The sequence below is a fragment of the Sturnus vulgaris genome, chromosome 2 (assembly GCF_052056855.1).
Source record: "Sturnus vulgaris isolate bStuVul1 chromosome 2, bStuVul1.hap1, whole genome shotgun sequence".
Classification (NCBI taxonomy): domain Eukaryota; kingdom Metazoa; phylum Chordata; class Aves; order Passeriformes; family Sturnidae; genus Sturnus; species Sturnus vulgaris.
In genome coordinates, this window is record NC_142244.1 from 3,506,258 (window position 1) to 3,522,735 (window position 16,478).

At 38.2% G+C, this 16,478-nt stretch overlaps 1 long non-coding RNA gene across 3 annotated transcripts in view; it reads left to right on the forward strand.

The window, feature by feature from the left end:
* Positions 1–645: 645 nt before the first annotated feature.
* LOC148224603 (uncharacterized) overlaps positions 646–16,478 on the forward strand; it is an 81,270-nt gene continuing 65,437 nt past the window's right edge. For all 3 annotated transcript variants that reach the window (XR_015799577.1, XR_015799578.1, XR_015799576.1), the window contains exon 1: positions 646–796. This is a non-coding gene — a long non-coding RNA (uncharacterized LOC148224603). The remainder of the gene's footprint in view (positions 797–16,478) is intronic.

A 16,478-nucleotide genomic window follows, 5' to 3' on the forward strand; every position in this document is an offset into this window, starting at 1 on the left:
GCAGAGTGATGGTCTCCCTGGGCAGTGAGTGTATCCCAGAGCTCTGTGCTCAAGTTCACTGTGCCTTATTCACTCAGGGGTGTGGTCACAGCTCAGAGACCTAATTTTCAAGCAACAATTTGCAAGAACACAGCTTTTCACAGAAAATTACTGCACTCAGAAAAGCAAATACCTCAATCAGCCAGAAGGCCACTAATTAACATTTGGAACAAATACTGGAAGTTATCATAGTATCTCGTGCAAATACTGTGAGCTGCATCTGCACACAGTTTGGACAATTCAAGGTGCTGACAGGTGAGGTTATGCGTGTTCCTGATGAGTTTAAAAAACCCTGCCCATCTCTTTCTCCCTGCCTGCGTGCTTTGTTCCACCGAGGAGCTGCTGCTTAGGTTCTGCTGCCACTTTCAGCCCCCGGGAGAAGTGAGAACAAGACCAGCAGGTGGGTCTGAAGCCGCAGGATCCTAAAAACATCCATCTCCCCCGAAAACCCCTGGGTGTGGGTCTGTCTGCTAACCCCAAGGACACGGAGTCCTCCGGGATGCTCGGCGTGGCCGCCAGCTCCCGCTGCGCCGCGCTTCCCGGCGGTTGCCATAGCACTGAAAGGCAAACCTAGCAACAGGCACACAAACCTCCCAAGCACACAAGTCCAAACCACATTTTTTAAATAAATTAAATTATCCAGCCATGCCTGCTACCCAAAAAAAAAAGTACAACATGTTTCAAGAAGCTGTTAAGAATGTGCCGTTTCTGTTCAGATGCACCAGAGACGGGGTTTAATTACCGCTAAAATTAAACGGTAAGTGCTGTGCTGTGACAAAATTAAAGTAGCTTGCAAGAAGATTTGCTTTTTAATATGCCTTTTGTAAATCTATTTATCTGGCAGTCATTGACGGTATAAGTAGTTACGTTAGGCATCAGAAAGCAAAATAAGAGTTTAGCTTTTATTTTTTCTTGCAGTTATGATATCTTTGTGAAAAAATGTGGTAGTACAGCAATTTATTTTAGTATCACAATCAGAGATTATTTATGCCTGTTAAAAAATAATCCCACTACAGCTCAGGACCTTTACCTTCCATTTTCTTGTGACTATTGACATGATGATTCAATACATATCCTAAGTGTCTCCAGTGTCTTCAGAGGTGTGTAAACTTGGCTTCCAAAATTCTCTACTTCTTTAGCTTCAAAGCCTACTAGTATTTTTGCATACTATATTTGCATACTAGCATTTTAACTCAGTGACACATAAACAGCCTATGGAGGAAATCAAGAGCATAAAACATTGGATTGCTGTGAATTTTACACAGTTAAGTATATTCTATGCAATAAAAATACAACCATTTCATAAAAAGGATATAAAGTACTATAAGCCAAATAGACACGAAGGAGGATTGAAAAAATAGAGGAATCTCCTGCTGTTATTACCTTCTCTCCTTTGAAGGGTTTTTCCTTGGCTCAGATTTTTTTTTCCTGAACAAAACATATTTACAGAAGGAACCCTTTGAGTAATCATTCTTTCCCTCTGAAATCACAGCCTCTGAACTGTGTGAAGATCACTGGAGGGATAATTCCAACAAAAGTGCCCTACCAGGTTTTGCAACTCACTTCTTTAGTGAAAGCCTGAATGAAGTGGTTCCACTCAGTGCCCTTAGAAATTTTGTTGAGATTGATTTGACTTGTTTATCTGTTATGAAAAATTACCTACATAAATAAAACACTTCTCATCCAAGAGTCAGAAGGGAACACAATGTTATACTGAGTCCCAAAGGAAAGCAATTTCATGTTTATCCTGACAAAATTTATCCACACATCAACTTGGGGAGAGGAGGTGAGCAAGGAGGGACAAATTTCCCAAGTGCTAAGAAGCAATGTTCCTCAGAGAAGAGTGCAAAAATTGAATGGAGTATATCTGTGTGCCAACACCAAATAAAATAAAATTATGTATTTTAGAGGTTCATCTTTAAAGTAAACTTTGAAACATGATTGTTTTTTTGCTCCTCCCTGCCCTCAGCATAGTCATGAGCCTGCCCACAACTCCTAAGCAGCATGCTCAAAGGCTGATTAGAAGCTTTTTGAAGGTTGCAATTTTATTCAGTATCTCCCCTGATGAATGCTGACTGTTCACATTCATGTTGATATATCTGGAATCACAACTCATTAAATTGTTTCCATCTGCAATTGGTCTTTTCAGGGAAGGTGCTTGTGAATTAGAAACCCTTCCCCCTCACACACACTTACTATAGACAAATATTAGAATCAAGATAGTAACACTTGTGGCAAGTCAAGTACACACAGAAATTATACCATCTGGCACAATTAGTCAGCCTGAGGGCTGGTTAATGAACTGTAATATACACAATCGAGCATGCATACTGAAGTTGCAATTCTTTATGATACCAATGGACATGTAAATTCAGCAGGGGACATAAGAAGTCTTTCTAGCATATAATTTATTTAGGGATTTCTTTTGGAATTGGAACGAAAAACTTTTCTCCAAGACATTTTGGTATGCCTCTTGCTGTTTCTGTAGCAGTAAACAAATGAATTTTGGGGTTTATATATGGCAGAAACAGTAAGAGACATCTAGTTCAGACAGAGGTTTTGATAGCTTTCAGCATTACACAAACACAGACACACAGAAAAGAAATTTGGGGATTCCACCAACAAATTGTGATTTAAACATTGTCAACTGTGCATCAAGAATGACAAACATCACCTTCCTCCGTACCTCATTCTTCTCCATACACTAATTAGCAGTGCCTGAGGAATCAGCTCTAATATGGTCATCCACCAAGAGAAGACAGCATCTGTTAACTCCCCTCCACAGATACCATTGCAGGACCTCATCATCTGGCTGCCACTGAGAAAGTTATCATCTTAAATGTGTGGCTTCATAGCTTCCCTGCTAGCTCTGCTGTGGCAACATTTCTGTTTAAATCCTCTTTTTTTTCCCAGGGCTTCAGAACTCATATATACAGAGAACAGCACTGTAGGTGCCACTGAAAGGTCTTAATCAAAACTAAGAGTTAAAAAACCCCACGTACGTTTTCACAAATTAACCATGTACACAATTGTCCTGCATGGTGGTACCAAATTAATTTTTGTATAGCCTCTGATACAGTGTACACACATCTCTAAGCAAACATACATCTGTGTCAAAAGCATATTTATTAAACTCAATTTTATATATATACACATACATTCAGTCCCAAGAACAGAATTTAAAGTTATGTCTTGCTTATGTCAAGTACTTATATTTCCTCAAAAGACACAGCAATATGCAAATATTTCTGGCACCTGTGAGGTGCCAAATACTTAACAACTTAGTGGGCAGCATTAAAAAGGAAGACAATTCTCCTTGTGCCTTACCTACTGCTTTCTCCACTGTACTGTGTGAATTTCTTCAAAAGAAAGCCTTTTTTGTTTAAAAGAATTATGTAGCAACAGGAGGAGCCATGGAAAGAGTGAAAAACAAAGCAAAACATATCGGCCTATCAAAATTAAGCTGGCAGGGCTAGAGGGCTGTCAGCACGTTTCACCTACTGGTACAGATCAACACTTGTGCATATGTAAATTGACAAAATAGATTAAAAACTCTGCAGAGCAGCTATGGGTAAACACCTTATCCACTCCTTCCCCTTCCACAGCACTATGTCCTATATTTTCGTCATAATTTAAATGTTATTGAGAAAACTATGTTATGTGAAACTGGCCTGCTTGAGAGAGGTTCTTTGGGTCAGTTTTTATTTCTCATTTAAAACAAAACCTGTCTTAGAACGCTTCTTTTTAATCCTTCAGTAGATACTGAGCAGCCCTATTTGGAAGCCCCAAAGGGCAACAATGCATCATTTTAATTAAAGGTTGAGATTTATCTTCTGAAGAAGGAAGAAGAATTCACCATCAAACAGTACTTTGGCAGACAAAATCCCACTTTCATTTATTAAGTCCCCAGAAGGTTGTTCTTTGCAGGTAGCATTGGGTCCCAACACATGACTGAAATGAAAATGTACAGAAGGCATATGCCCATATCATTAACCACTGCATTTATTTGCACAAGGAGAGTAGGCAATTATGCCAGGCTCACCTCTACACATCAGCATCAGGGAGCTACTCCAGTCTAAAGCCTGCAGATCACTTCCAGCCCTGCTCCCCTGGAGCTAAAAAGTCTCATCCTTCAGCCCCAGCAGCTCAGGGAGTGCTCCTGCTGACTTACTGCAAAACTTCCCTCTGCATTTAGAGCTCTGTAAATACATGATCAGTGCTTCTGCTGCTCTCTGTGTGCTCCCTAACACTGCCAAGGGAAATGTAAGCCTGCTTTATAGAGCAGAAGTCCTGTACTAACGCATGGGTTATTTGTATTGGTCAATTTAGTGCAGTTATTCATATTAATACCCATAAGGAGTTGCAAGAGATGAGAAGGAAGAGATTGCCAGAGACAAAAATCAGGGCAAGCATGGAGATTCCATGGGTGACTTCAAATTAATTCCTATGAAGAAACAGAAGCTGTTTCATTAATTCATTTACATGTTGAAGATGGTAGGGAGAAGTCCTAAAAGTTTCATTTTGAATAGGAATCTGTACCTTCAGCTGAAATTAGAATACTATTTTAAAAGACTGCTTAAAGATAGGATTGAATTATTCCAGAATTTTTGATAAGAGCAGACAATTCAGAACTTGCACTCTTCACAAGACTGCACGTATGCCTAGTTTCTTGCACTAATCTAAATCTCAAGGATTTCATTTCAGAGTCTTCACCATGTTCAGTTTATTTCAGCATGCATTATTTTGAATACAAAAAGACCAAAGAGATTTTAGAGTTAAAACTTAGACTTTCTCTTGACAGAGAGATTTTCAGAGTCTAGATTGCAAAGGATGAAAAGCAAAGATTAAATTATTGTTTCCAAACCAAGGTACAAGTCTTCTCTTTAATTGGTTTTGGGGTTGTTTTCGTTAGTTTATATGCAATATTTATGCTGGCCTGGTAACACTGCCATTTGATGAAAGCCTTATACTCCACACTGCAATTCTCTCAAGGTACCAGGAAATTGAAGTAGTCTGATTACCAAGGAAGAACAAAACAGAACACTCCTTAGTTGCCTTGCTTCCTCAGATGCAGAGTGGCACTCACATTTGACTGAATGGCATTTAGAGCATGAGACCTTGGTGCAGGTCCTTGTCACCTGGTAATCTGCTGCATTAATAGGAACCCATAGTTAAAAACAGATTACTGAACATTTCAGCAATAGGATTTGAAAAAAAGACATTCACCAAAGCTTAAAAGAAATCCATGTATTCTGTAAGTTAATTGAAATTAATTGCGTGCAGTTTTATCTGGTATAAATGGATTTGTAAGGAAGATAAAGTTACACTGACAGATCTTTAAATCTTCCCTGACACAGTGTGTTTTGCCCTCCTGCTTTCTTCACTTCCCTTAGGTTCCAGTGCCAATTCACAAATTCCCAGCTCTTCATAATCCTTTGTTTCATTCAAAGCTATGGACTAACCAAACAAAGTTCATTCTGCTTTATAAACAGCCTTTCTGTTGTCTGTGCATATTGTTGTAGGAGTGGCTGAATGGGCGGGGTTAGGAAAATAGCCCCTAAATTTATTTTATCTCAGAATTGGCACTGAGGAAGCCAGTTTAGGAAGTAAAGCATGTACGGAATGATCCTTCTTCTAGTGTGTTCTCTAGGTTTGGCAATCTAGCTGTTCATGGTTTGAAGATTGCCTTCAAATCTCATATGTTATCGCCACTAATGAATTTCTTTATGCAGTTGGTGTGTTGCTCTTAATCCATTTGCTACTGTGGCCTTTACAGCTTCTTAGAATATATTCTACTATTTGCTTCTTAATTTTATAAATACATGTTCATTGGCAAATTATGAAAGAAAAACAATCTTTCCATCAAGCTGATTTTTTGTTGAAGCGTTTAGATGAGTTTTGATTTCCCCAGCTTGTGTTATCGCCCATTAGAAGTACCAGATATTTATATGCCCTGTCTTTACATTGTGCCAAACCTTTCAGAGGGAAGCTGTTGTTTCACACACTAAAAGCAACTGATATGTTTGGACACCGATCCGCAAGACTTCATAAACACTTTAAGTACCTTTCAAGCTATATTGTATCACTGAGTCAAAGGGTAAGCGCCTCTTATGGATGCGGTAAAGAGTACTTCCTACTATACTTTTATTTTTCCTCGAAGTTTCCATTCAAGTCTTGACCCACAGTGACCCTCATTAGCTCATAAAAGCCAGCTAGATCCCAGCTTGGGATTCAGTTGCATAAAGGACATGTTTGCTTTCTAAAAATCCATAGAAAGCAGATCAAATCTTTCTCTACTATCAAAGATATGCACTTACAGAAATGGCCTGCTGATGCATGCAATGTATAGATGATGGGAAATGCATCCCTCTTTCAATTAGTGAGATGCACAAAAGTCATGAGTTTGCCATGAGACATTTGAAGAATGAAGATAGCTCAGCTAAACACTGAATGGTTTCTCTTTCCCAAAGAGATCTCTTTGTCTTCTGCTTAGTATGTCATAATTTTTCTTCTTTCTCTCCCCTTTGCTCATTATGGGGAAACTCACGTTCAAGATATATCAGCAGTGGCAATAACATGGTAAACCTATAGATAAAAACAGGGAGGGAGCTGGAGGGTCCTCATATTTGAATAGGATTGCAGTGGGAGAAGTGACTTTAATTTTACAGAGCTATTTCCACATGAAATTCTGCTCTCCCCTCCTTAAAGCTTCTGTCAAAAACATTTATCTACAAATAAGCCAGGTAATTACATTTCCAAGCAACTTGTTTCCGACAGATTGTCCTACATCTTGTTTGTAACAGTTTGTGAGGCACTAAGACAAAGCTAATTGATAGCTAAATTATAGGGAGATGCATTTAGAGGGTTAATTGCTTACTGCTTGCAACCAGATTTTTAAAAGAGCTGGAATCTGCATACCTATATTAAGATTTTAAATGACTGGAGAAGCAAAATAGTGGTTTTTCTCTCTCAATTTCAAATCTTCAAAAACAAACACTGCATCAATCTTTTTCACAAGAATCAGAACAAATCACTCCTGCTGCTTGCCAGTCTTTATATGACACTGGAAATTATTCAGGCTCATCTCTGAGGCTTGCTCTGAGATAGTAAGATAGAGAGGCACTTGGCAGCAGCTGTTAACCCACCTGCAGAGACAACTTCTGTCTCATTTCATCTCCTGAATTGCTCAAGCCACCAGACTAATGTTTACTTGTTCACAATTAAAGGCACCACATGGCCCTCTGGGACTGTGCAAGAAAGGAATGTTAGAGCTTTCAGGGTCTGAAATCCAAGCTGTTCCCCGTGTTTAAATATTGGGCAGCTATTAAGCTCCATATCCTGGAATGCCAAAATAGCTCACCCGGGGCTACAGTAAACCCTCCCTGACAGGGTGTACATGACCACTTTCTGCTAACAGCTGTTTCTGTACTGGAAACCCTAAATTGCATGTCCATCAGCATCCCAATTTATTATCATCTTCATAAGAAATAACCATTGAATCAGCGATGCTCAATTCCAAAAGCTGTATTTTAGAGGATTAATTTGCCTGAGAAGTAGTAAATGTTAAAAAAATAGCATATATTGAAACCTATTTAAACAAACTGACACTGACCTCCTCCTAATTGTTATGTCCTTGGAAATTACCTCTGATAACAGGTTTTTTTTTTTTTCGTTCTGGACAGCTAAGGGTGACAATAATTCTGAAAAGTAAACTCATTTAATGCTGACAGGCAGCATGTTAGCATCAAGCCCTGCAGTGCATTTGTCTATTGGTGCTGCTTCATAGCAATTATCACTACCAAATAGCGACTATTTTTTTTATTCTTGTCATAAACAAGCTAATAGAATGATAAAAAGAAAAAAAATCCCATCTTTTTTATATTATTGGTATTGACTACCTTGGGAAACCTCACTATACAGAAAGCAATTCTACCTTGATTCCAGAGAAATTAAAATAAAGCTAAGAAAGTGAGATTCAAAAGCTGAGAGTAGTTATTTTGTTTATCAGAAAACATTAAGTACCATGCATATAATTTACTCCTGAAACTGCAGAAAGTCAGAATCTACTTTCTCTCTGACTACTCAAGGAAATGAAACTTGAGAGTCAGTGGAACCTGTTGCTCTTACTGGGCTGGTACAGCCTAACGTGGAATAGAGGTAGAAATTTCCCAGGCAAGAAGGTCACTTCACTTCATGATAACAAGCAGTATCAAAAACAAGAGTGGTCCAAACTGCTGTCTTAATGGCTGAAAAGACACAAGCCTCAGAAATTTCTAATTTATTTTTTTTCTGATCATCCCCAGAGTCAACACACAGCAAGTCCAAACCAACCAAATCCAGAGCTGGTTTCCAGCAAAAGGACAGAGGAACAGACCAAGAGAGTCGCTACAGTCTCTATTTTGAGCAAGAACTAAGTTGCAAATTTTTTATCTAACCTTAGTCCAGATACAAAAAGGTTGCAAATTATTATTTCGAGGTAGAGTGTTTGCTGTTTGATACCTAAACACTGGATTGTTGAAAAATAACAATTCAGCTACTTGGGAGAGGATAACTCCAAGAAACCTAGCAAATTAATCCAGCACCTACATTTCTTGGTTTTTTTCCCATATTTGGTGCAGATTTTCTAAGCTGCTCTCACAAACACAATATTTACCAGCTTTTGTTAGTTTGTTCTGTCTATTGTAGGAAAACGTCCTTTATAAGGCAAGAGTAGCCATCTGATTTTTTGCTGAGCGACATGGGCTACCTATGGGAATTGTTTTTTGCTCAATGTAGTGACTAACTACGGTTTCTACTGCTCCCCAACTCAGTTGCCTACCATAATATAGATTATGTCTTAATTTACACTTGGGAAACTTCTGAATTAGGATGTGGAAATTAAAAAAACATAGTAAAAAGAAATGAGATTACCCAGCAAAAAACACTAAACTATTTGGTGCTTTAAATGTATACTAGCTTTTCAATCAAATCACTGCTATTGAGCAGTTCCTGTTTTGGAATTCTGCTCATCAGCTCAAGTTTGCCAGCTTTTGTTCATGATTTCTGATGTGGCTAATAAGCCTTTTCTCAGAAGCAAAGTCTTCCACCTGTTTTGTAAGTGCCAACTGCTACCTTGTATGTTTGATTCCATGATAGTGAATGACTGGATGTGCTCTGATACAGTGGCCTATAGAGGAAAAAAAAAAAACCAAACAAAATGTCATCTACCTTTTTAAACAATTTTTTTTTAATCTCTAAACTGCTCAACGCTTTTCTCACCACCTGTCATTCTACCCTGGCTCCTAAGCCACATATACTCTTGTCTGCTCCCCCTGCATGACCTGAAATACAGACCAAAGGAAACCTAACCTTTCTCCTGCTGCCCCCTTTGCCACATCTGCCCATCTCCAAGGGGCCACTCAAAGCACTCGCTACTCCTGAACCCCCACCTTCAGTCCCAAGACTGCAAACAGTGATTCTTCTAGATACCACACTTTTCCCCACAAATCAAATTTTGTTGCATTCAACAGTAGAAGAGTGACATAGTGTTTTCTGATTTCTTCTGCTACCTTTTTGCAAAATAAAAAGAAATGACCACATAAGATTTCACAGTTCTAGGTTTTAAGTTCAGATTTCCAAAGCACTTGGCATTCAAATTCCTAAAATTATTTCCTGACATATAAGTAACTGTTTTCCCTATCTTTTACCTGGGAAACAGAGTCAGTCAGTTTTGGAAATGAAAAAAAAAAAAAGGAAAGTAAAAGAGTTATCACTCCTGACTTCCAGTTCTTTCATGCAAATCACACTTTGTGGTCCTTCAGTGAAGGCAAGTAAAAGTCATCACTCTTAAACATGCTTGTGAATGTGCATGCAGTAAATTTGACAATAAGGGTCTCCCAGAAAACTGAAGGACAGTAAAATGTCAACTAGTAAAACTAGTTGATTTACTTGTAAAGCTACAACAAAGAGGTTACCTTATGATTTTCATATTGAAGTAAAAGAGAAACACTGCTTTTGATAGAGAAGTGCTTAATTTAAAAAAAAAATAACACTGTGTTCATTAAGTTTCCTTATTTGATTTTTCAAATGCATTATACAAAACTCATATACATGAGATGAGGCAATTTTTGTACTTATTAAGAACATCTTAGTATAAATATTCAGCCTTTTGGGAAAAAGTTTTATTGCAGAGACTGTCTATTCCCTAAATTGCATTGGGAGTAGCTGAGGAAATGAATCACCTAAGATTGATGCTCTCTGTCTTTGGAGTAGCTTATGCTGGATCTTATCTGGAAACATTGATCTATAAGGTCACTTAGCTTTATAAGAAAGTATTTTTTAATCCGATTTATGAAGAAGTTCTGTGTGCTTCAGACTGTGATTATAAAAGTGCTGCGCAGTAACACTTGGTTCTCTTAAGAAGCAAAGCAAATTAATGTTTATTAACTTACCTATAATCATTACAGGCAGATACTTCAGTGTTGATTTTCCAGAGACTTTTAATTAAAAGCAATTTATGAATAATAATAAGATGTGCAATTCTATGCCCGACTACAAGATAAAGATGCCCAAGCCAGATAAAAGGGTATATGAGGATTCCTAGTTGATGAGAAATGAACAGTGGTCTAAGAAACGGTCTATACTGAAACTAACAAAAGCCACTCAGGAATTACCTAAAAAGCTTAAATTCTATCGTTTTTCAGTTAAGTAGGATTTTTAAGCCTATCATCTTATTTCCGGGGAGACTTACCTTAAAATAAACTGGGAAGGATTTCTTAGGTGGATTCATATTTTAAATAGAAAGTTATAATGACATTCTAAAACATTGAAATCACTCCTTGCTCATCTTTGCCCACCTTAGTTGGGTTTGGTTCCTGAGAATTTTGCTTCCCCTGAAACAGGCATTAAAAAGGAGCAAAGTGGACAAAAGAAAGGGAGAAGGATTCTGATGCCTTTCCTAGGTAGGTTGCCAGGCAGTCGTGTTTGCTGTACCACCCTGTCTTCCACTAAGCAGAGAGATAATTTCCTACAAGCCATCCACAGAGCTAAGTACTTCTACATGTACTCAGCATTATTACAAAACTCCTCTGTTGTCTTCAGCAATAGGTCATATTTACGTAGGTTTTAATGTTCTGTAATCTCCTAAAAACAGAAATCTCAGTGGGGAGCACTTGGGCTTTTCTTTCTTCGTCACCCTGTGAAATCCCTGCTCTTAAACCAAGATACATCTACAAACAAGTCTTCATATTTGGTGCTAAAATAAAACTCTGTTCCTTTCACCATCCCAATATTTACTTATTGATTAGCAATATAGAACAGAGTTCAGCATGGATTTTAAGGGGAAAATGAAGCTATTCTGAATACATGTCTTCTGCCAGATCTCTTTGACATCTAGATACTTCTGAAACCAGCATATTTCTATCTGCAGTGTTTAAAACCTGGCTTTCTGAGGGAAATTCCTTGCAGGGAATTTCAGCATTGCTAAATCCTGAAATTCAAGATGATGGCAGCCAGACTAGCTGTTCTTTCCTTCTTCCTCTCATACAGTGTTAACACAACAGTCACCCTTTTGTGTTGCAAGTGAAAAAGCATTCAAGTCAAGAATCCCAAATGTCACCATCAGCCTGGTCTGTAGCAGACAAATTTCCCAGGTGAGAAAAGAGCCCGGCAATGAGACAGTGCTTCCTTCAAGCCTCTGCTCCTTGGGCAGGCTGTTGTCAGCTGCAATTCCAGCATGACACGCCACTACAAAGCACCTCATTCTAGAGGGACACGCTGTCTGTCCCGAGCCTCAGACACAAGCCCCCCTTGCCACCATCTATTACAATGAAATCAAAGTCCTAACATGATTTAGAAAAACAATTCCTGGTGCAGGATTAGCAAGTGCTTTTGCAGCAGCAGTAAGCATTAAGGGGCTGGCTGGCATCCCATAGAGAACACCATTATTCAGCCTGGTTCAGCACAATTCTGCTTGTACAACACATTCACTGTATTTCTGTTCCCACATTTCTTCATTATTGGCTATATTAGCATGAGAACAGGATTTCTGTCAGTTAGAACTGTATGAAAGTTTACAGATTTTCCTCACAGGGCATCCTGCAAGTATTATCTTGGATTTTATTCTAATTTATTCTGAGTCTGCTCAAGTTTTGTTTTGAATTCCCAGTCAAATTAATTGAAGCTAACAATGTTGACCAATATGGCAAAAAATCCCACAACAGTGCACGTCTTTTCATCTATTTTGCTTGGAAACTATCACAAAATTCCTGAAAGTGCCTTCTGTCTTCCAGAATATGCCCATCAAATCAATTAGTGCCCATCACCAACATCACCTGCCCACATAACAGGTGCAACCTAATTTCTATCCCAGGAGCCTCAAAGAGAAAAGAAAAGCTCAGACAGTGAGTTTGGTTTTCTAAAAAGGCTACAACAAAATTTAAAAGTACTCAGCTAACATTTTTGTTCTCTCCTAAATGCAAAGCCTATCATTAGGCTTGTTCATAAATATTTTGAAATAAGAATCACTGGGTAACATGGCGATCTCCATACAAGAAGACATCAAAATCATGTAATCATCCTTCAACAATCATCTAATTCCTAGTTTTCTGACACAGTTATTGAGGTACTTCACTGCTTTATTGCTGTGTTTTCAAATGGACATTTGAATTCAAGAGTACATAAATGGTTGTATTAAGGCCACCTTTCAAGGCTCAGACGTGTCTGGGAATGCAGAAAACGAGAGGCAAGCTCTAGTAATCAAAACTGCATTTGAAGCGAATTGAAGACCCAGCTGCCCTAAGCAAGGCCTGCCAGTAGGACCTACTTTGCACTGCTATTGTGCTTTCTATTCCCTTCTGACATACAAAGGATTTTTTTTTTTTAATGTATTTTGTTTGCCACTACTGTAATTTGTTTTCTGGTCCGTGACAGAGCTGAAATAATTGCCTAAACAGTGCAATTTGAGGTCATGACAACAAAAGAGGAAAGGAACTTTAAAAACCATAATGCTCTGAATAATATGCATAGTTTTTTAGAGACATTTGTTTATTGATTATCTTGATTTTCAAACATAGCAACAGAGGAGGTAGTGCAACTACCTTCTACCAGGTAGTGAATTTAACACCTCACAAGAACCTCTGACTTGTGCCCTGCTCCCTGAGCATGCTGACTGGCCCACCAGAGCCACAGGTGTTTTTAGCTAAGGAGCTAAAACCACTGTTTTGTCTCCTCTTCCAGAGATATATCTTGACTACTCTGAAGATGGGGAAGCTCAATCTAATTCACAGAAAGGAATTAACATAGTAATTATAGATGCTTATTTTGGCTCTGTTCTACATTTAAGACCAGCTGACAAGTACAAGATGAGCGAATTAAAAGGAAAGAGCAAATGTTTCTCCATAGCTATATTGTGCTATGCATATTTTCCTAAAAAACTTGGAAGCTTGGAAGTCATTTCCCTAAAAACATGCAGATGTCATCTGCTCATAGAAATGAACACCTCTCTTGCAAGGAAAATGGTAATTCTGTGCTTCACACCTCATACTTTCATATTGTGCATTATATAAATATTTTGACTAATGTAAATAGCTATAATCACAGCACATAGGGCACTCCAATGACATCACAAAAGCAGACAAAGTTTTGACTATTCTTTTTATGGTTTGTATTAAAACCCCTCAGGCTAGTTGCTTGAAAAGCTGCTGTTTCTGCAGTTCACCAGATTTAATAAAAGAAAAACATACGTAACAAAGAATAAACCGTTAAAATCCTGAAAAAAATCTCTCAATCATCTAAAGAGCTATCCTAGGAAAATATTTTTTACTAGCCTATTCATACAACTTTGCAACACATAAAAACCACATCCCAATATTTGAGATTTCAGAAGATGTTACTCAGAGGAAAATACCATAACTGACTACTGATTGACTATTTATCCTATTTGACTACTGATTTCATATTTATCCACAGCTTTGATACTCTTAATCAAAAAAAAGGTACCAAATAAGGCACCACTCATAAAGCAATTCTAACAGAATTTGAATATATTGGATACTCATTTAGTATTTCTTATAAACAAGAATTTGATTTCTTTTTTGTAGCACAATTGATTCACAATAAAAAGCAATACATCTTTTGAAAAGGAACATTAAAAAAAAAAAAATCACAATCAGTTATTCGGCTTCTATTTCAAATGGGTGAAGTTTGGGGAGATCTACAGAGACGTCCTGTTCTAAGATTCAAACAGAGGCATATCACACAATCATACAATTTCAGATTCTCATCAAGAGAGATGTATCGCAAAGATATCATACCAACTGGCAGAGTTAGATTTGAGAGACTTTATTTCCAAGGGCCAGCACTGCATATTTGTCTATTTAAAAATGCTTTAGCTCCATGGACAACTACAGTGTGAATCAATTATAACTTTAAGTTATTCAGCATAGTACTTACCCTAATGCCTAAACTCTCAATTCAGCTATTTTCTACTTCCAGCCATACTGTTAATGTCAGACTGAAAAGATATTGCTTCAAACTACAGAGTGCTAGACTTGTTGCCACACTCAGTCTGCTTTTATCCAGACTAATAGAACATCCCTTTTGGATCACCTTGCAAACAATCACATTTGTGATTTTTTATTATGTAGCAATTATATTACGAAGAACATCTCTAGCATTAGTCTCCAGCATCATTATGAATCAACAAGACTACAAAGAACACTGTGTTTGGCCTAGTTTGGGTGCTGGACCTCACCTCCAAGAGGGGTACAGATTGCAGGTGGTGTCACACACCCCAGTCAGAGAGGACAGCAAGCAGCAGCAAATGCCTGCCATAGAAAATCTGTGCCTGCTATCAAGGGGATGCAACTAGAACTGAAGATAAAGCACAGCAAGATATTTGCAGGAGTCAAGAAAAAATGCCTGGGTGTGTTGTTTGCAAGACCTTACCAAAGGGAATTCTACCTGTATTCATATGCATTACATAAACTGCAGCTGGTGCAACAAGACTTTAAAAAAAGAGAACTTCACAACAAACATTTTTTTCAATCCAGTTGATCTCTTGCCATGTCAATGTGCCAAGGTGAGCTTTGGAGGAATGAGTATGGCATTTACGCCATGAGCATGGCTTTGTAGCATCATTCAGAAGAGAAGGCATGCAGCCAACAACACTGCTCCAGCACACCCCTGGAGCCTTGCTAGTGCAAGGGAGAGTAAAAGGTTCTCCACAGCAAAGTTAACATCTTCAGAGAAGTTCTCTCAACTGTAGCCAGACAAAAATTGACAGCAGACATCAATGTTTCCTGTAGGTTAATTTAGCTCCTGCCACCTCCAAGCACCAAAAACAGGATGACTTGAGCATCTGGGCTCCTCATTTCTAGTGAAATGACAGCTGCCCAGTGGCAGCTTCACTGGGACAGTTCACAAGGTGCATCTCAGCCAGGAGCTACTCGCTCTCCCTCACTGTGTTGGAGTCTGTCCTGGCAGGGGCTTTTAGAGAAAGCTAGGGGTGCTTTAGCCAAAATGTAGGCATTTAATAGTGTGGATATAACAAATGTTAGACTTGACATGAAACACACTTAGAAAGTTCTCTCTGCTGGGGCTTCCTTTCTTAAAAGATGCCCAGGGCACCAAAACACATTTCTTTCAAGGTAATACTAGGATGAAGAACCTATCACCAGACATTGCCATGAGGAAGTTTTAACTATCATGAGATATTACCAGTGAGGCAGTAAAGTATTAGAATCTTTCAATGCCCTAGAAAGTAAAGGTGAAACTTGAGCTGGCTTTGAAAGAAGCTTGGTTACCAGTAATTCTGGTAATTATTGTCATGGCCAATATTTTGAAAGCTTCTCAATTCATTCCCAAAGCAACAATTCACTGATAATAGACAGAATAATATTCAGCATTCTTCCTTCACAAAGAATAACTTTAGATCTTCCATAAGTACCTTTAGGATTAAGTGTAGATAGGCAGATAAGACTGCATCATGGCAAGAAATGGCAAGTGAGTTCTGCCTTGAAATTTAATACCTCCTTCGTGGGGACTTCAAGTAAGGATGACACAGCTAAACAGAAAAGTCATTACAAAAATGTTAATCTATCCAGGGAATGTAGCTTGTTTTACAAGCATCATTATTTCAATCACAACAATATTACAGCCTAATCTAAGTGGCACATGTTAATATTGATACAGTAATTCTTTAGTAGAACAAACACAAAGCAAGAAGATACAATCATTTATTCAGATTGAACCCATCTGGCTGAGGTAAGGTAGGAATACAACATTGCTTAAAAATATCTTAAAACCCAGTTTGAATTCGTAAGTGTAAAGCTCAGCTTAAGAAATGTTACAGAAATTGAGTTAATGATGGCCAGTGATGGGAATGTTAATTTATGATTAATTTCACAACAATTTGTGGTAATATGTCAGAGAGGCCAGAAGGTGGGGCTTGGAGTTGCTAG